General features: G+C 52.5%; 1 protein-coding gene across 4 annotated transcripts in view; it reads left to right on the forward strand.

Annotated features, from left to right (window-relative positions):
• Window positions 1-4,214, forward strand: part of Plekhf1 (pleckstrin homology and FYVE domain containing 1) — a 9,789-nt gene that overhangs the window by 259 nt on the left and 5,316 nt on the right. The window contains exon 1 of one of the 4 annotated variants that reach the window (XM_010641019.2): window positions 18-105. The exons of 2 other annotated variants lie outside the window; for them this stretch is intronic. The gene's annotated coding sequence lies outside the window, so the exon portion shown is untranslated. Of the gene's footprint in view, window positions 1-17; window positions 106-461; window positions 642-4,214 lie in introns of those variants that run through there. One more of the 4 variants, XM_010641018.3, reaches the window with a different exon arrangement.

A 4,214-nucleotide genomic window follows, 5' to 3' on the forward strand; every position in this document is an offset into this window, starting at 1 on the left:
CGCGCCGCGCGGCCGGGCGTCTCGGACTCTGTACAGGAGCAGAGGAGCGCGAAAGGTGCCGGTGCAAGCTGGCGGCTCGTAGCCGCACAGGAAACAAGAAGCGGGGTGAGGGCAGATCGCAGTCTCGGGGCCGAGGCGGGGTCCCCGAGGATTGCGGGGCAGACTCCGAGGCGCCCTGGGGCTGCTTCAGGGATCTCAGCGCGCCGGGTGTTTGGTGAGCTCGCGGGCATTCCCGGTCCTCACTCCTGGGACTCAGCCTGAGGAGCCTGGATATGAGGTTGGGACTGAGACGGGCGGTGTAGTGAGCAGAGCGCTGTGCTTTGAGGTGATCCGGTCCCCGCTGGCCTCTCACTTAGGGACTCCCTTTCCCTGGAGCCTTTGTGTTTGTGACGCTTAGTGACAAAGGTCAAATAAAATAGGGTCAGGCCGGACTCCCATTTCAGAGGAAGTTTCTGAGGCCGGCTTCCAGAGGTGGCCTGTCCTGTCCTTCCCTTTCTCTGTCCCGAATACCTGAAGCCTGGGGATGTGTTCCAGCCTGTCCTCTTTGTGGGTGGGATAACTGAAGTTTCCAGTCACCCTGAATCTTGCTTTCCACGGACTGTTGGAATTTGAAGCAAGCTGTTATCTTATCGCTGGAGAAGGTCAGAGGCCAAGGGGAAAGGCCAGGCTTGTTCTGGGGTCGTCCTTGGTTTGTAATTCCCACTGGGATGTGTGTGCACTGAGAGGGGCCTGACTTCGGTGTGCGTGTGTGCTCCCTCCTCCCTTGGGGTTGCCAAGAGCAACGACACAATGCAGCTGAGCAAAGGGACCTGTCCAGCCAGCCTACCCCAAGTCGAGAAGGGGATTAGGCCAGCGTGTGGCCCAGGGGGCTGGCCAGCCCAGCCAAGCTGATGCACCTGCCCAGGCTACCTTGTGTTTTTTTGGAGGAAGTTCTGGCATTTAGGAAGAAGTCCCACCCTTTGGACCTGAGGATTTCTGATTCTGAGTGTTTGCTTGAAAGCAGACCTCTGCAGCTGGGGGCTGTTTGGGAGCTGGACTTCCTGGTCACTTGCCTGGGACCGTGGGCAGTGACTTGGATGTAGTTGTTGGCACTTTCTCCAGTTGGGCTGCAGTTGGAGGATTAAGTGACGGTTACTAGTCCTTTTTCCTGGAGTAGAGCCCTTCAGGAAGCACAGCTTTGTCCTAGAGGACAAATCTAAGGGGTACCCCCTCTGGAAGAAGAGAATATTTGGATCCTGGAACTGCATTCCTGGACTTGCAGGAAAGCTCTTCAGAGTTCTGATCCTCTTCAGAATGGCCCCTGCCAGCCCCTGTAACCTGACCTTTGACCCTTGTCCACTTGTCCTTCCCCTGCTACCTCATTTCACTCATTCCACCTTGGTTGTTCCCAAGGGCCCAAACACTTCCCCTGGGCTGCTGGGCTGGTTCCTTCCTTGTTTCTCAGCTTGGGGTGAGGTAACTTCCTCACAAGATTTTCCCTGACACCATCCCCCAACTCCAACCCTTCTGGGCATATCAGCCTTTTCCTGTTGTCTGGTAGGCTGAGAAAACACCTGGTGGTCCTCTTCCAGGCTGTCTACCTCAGGAGAAAGAAGTAGATTACTGAAGGGCCCGGTCTCTTGCTCCCACTGTGACCCAGAGCCTGGCTGGTGCCTGGCCTATGGGAGTGAAGGTGAACTCAGGCAGCCAAGGTGGGCTTGGCTGGGCTGAGGTCCCCCTGGGAGGAAGTGGCCTCAATCTCAAAGCAAAGGGAAAGTCCAAAGGGCTGTGCTGCCCTGCAGATTCTAAGCCCATCTGTGACTGTTTTTGCCTACATTACTCTCTGAAAAGGGGAGTGCTGGATCCTACTTTCCAGGATTCCAGGGCCCAGAAGTCTCTAATCCCAAAGGCTGTATCCTGAGTGGGTGATAGGAGATGTTGATTTCCATCAGGACCCAGAACCAAGCAGCCTGTGGCTTGCTAGGTGTTGTGTTATCCTAGGAGTAATTGCGATGTGCATTTTACAGCCAATGGTAGTGTAGATTAGAGGTCAGCAAACCTCTTCTGTAAAGGGCTGGATAGTAAATATTTTAGGCTTTGCAAACTGTACAGTCTGTTGTATGTGGCTGTATTCCAATAACAAATAAAAAGTTGGAAGTGGGCCAGGTTTGGTGCGGGTTTTCAGTCCCTGGTTGTACTCAGTATCCTTCCTCAACTGTCAGGCATAGAACACTGGCCACACAACATGCACAGTCACCCAGTGACTCTCAGGATGCAGCTCCCAAGCTGTCACCTTCACCTCAGGGTCAAGTGGAGGGGGAGGTTAAGCCCGCAGCCCCCACCCTTCTGAGCCCTCCAGGAAACGCAGGGCTGTTTGTTCATTCCTGTGTGTACCAGTCTCACTGACCCTGTGGCAGTGTCCTCCCTCCATTAGTGGTCTGGGTGACACACCAGGATTGGCATAGGCATCTTCCAAGTTCCAGAGGCTGCGGGAGGCTCTCCATCTTCATTGTTTCCCTGAGGCCACTGACCCTGAGTGGGTAGGGGCAGCTCGGCTCCCTCTTCCCTCTCCTAAGCGAAGTTTGTTCTCTACTCTGATGAGAATAGTGAAAGAGAAGCTCCCCCATGTCTACCAAGAAAAACCTCAGGCTGTGTTGAGCCAGGGTTTGAAGCTGTGGTTGCCTCCCTCAGGGGTCCTTGGGAGGGCATTGTCTTCGCAGGCCGACCCAGGATCTCTGTAGGGTCGCAGAGGAGAGGACATGAGAGCCTTCTAGCTGATAAGTGTGAGAGGTCCCTTCAGCCCCGACCTTTCCATCACCCCCGGGTCCCTCTGCCCTTCCTGGTCCACATTCTCCACCAGCAGCTGGGTAGCAGCCACTGGGGCCCAGTTAGGGTCTATTGGTCACAGTCTAGGGGCACAGCACCGTAGAGGTCCTATGTGGGCTCTCCAAGGGTCTGGGAGAAGCTTTTGTGGGTTTTCCCTTCTGTTGGCGAAATCTGCTGCAGGGTTCGCACCCTTGCCACAGCTCTCCTCTCCTGAGTGCTGCTTCTCACCTCCTGTGTGCTGTGCTTTGGGGGCCAACCATGGGAGGTGGACCTGAGCCAGCAACCTCTGAAGCTCACCCTCCACCCTGCGTGAGAGCCCCCTGCCCTCCAGGCTCACAGCCCAGCTCCTTGGCTGCTGAATGCTCTGGGCTTAAGTCTACAGAGGCCACAGGAGCAGTTTTCATCCAGTTCCAATGGCCAGATTTCTCGGCACCCACGTGTGCTGGAGGGACATGCAGCCCGCCTTCCTCAGGGCCCCTGGCATCTCCTGCAGGTGCCTGGGTCCCCATGCTGTGCACCCTACCTGCCGACCCAGCCAGGTGTCCCCATGAGGCCTGCTTATTGTCTCTTAGCCCAGAAAGTCCAGAACTTGGCCCAGCCACGGTCCTGTAATTTTATTCTCTTGGAGAATCTTAAAATTAGAAAGAAAAAGAAGCACATGTTCCTATTTCCTGGAATCGAAGAATATTGGATTTCATCACCTTCCTTGCTGCCATTTTCTAATAAAAGAAATGAAACATAAAGGTGGAGATATAATTGAAACTTCCCACACGCCTGTTCCTGACCACATCTAGATTCCCTTCCCCAGGCCACTTTCTCCTGGTCTTGGTTTGCAGCCGTCCTTTTTATTTTACAAAACCATCTTAACCATTTATAAGTTCACATAATTAAAAATATTCAAGGGGTGGGGGGGTGAAGGGAGGGCAGTTACAAGGGGAAAAAATGAGAACCAAGACCTGTCATGTAAAGATACAAGATCCCAATAATGAATGTAACTGTACTGTATACCTAAAATGTACCAATAGACTCAATTAAAAAAAAATCCATCTAAAAGATGAATCTCTGGGCCCGTTAAACAACCCCTGTTTCCCACACACACCTGCCAGCCACCATTCCTTCTGTCTCCATGCCATGCTACTTTGGTGTCTCATATAAGTGGAATCATTACAGAATCTGCCCCTTGTCCCCGTCTTTTCACTTAACATGATGTCTTCGGGATTCACCCACATTGTTTCATTTATCAGTTTCCCTCCTTTTTTTCTGGTTGTGATGGTGCATGTCTGCTATCCCAGCAGGATGGATCAGAAGTTTGAGGCCAGCTAGAAAGAGATTGCCTCAAATTTTTTAAAAAAATCATTCATTTGCCTTTTCTTTTTTTTTTTTTTTTTTTTTTTTTTTTTTTTTTTTTT

This window comes from Fukomys damarensis, unplaced genomic scaffold, assembly GCF_012274545.1.
Source record: "Fukomys damarensis isolate Sample0158 unplaced genomic scaffold, DMR_v1.0_HiC HiC_scaffold_19, whole genome shotgun sequence".
Lineage (NCBI taxonomy): Eukaryota > Metazoa > Chordata > Mammalia > Rodentia > Bathyergidae > Fukomys > Fukomys damarensis.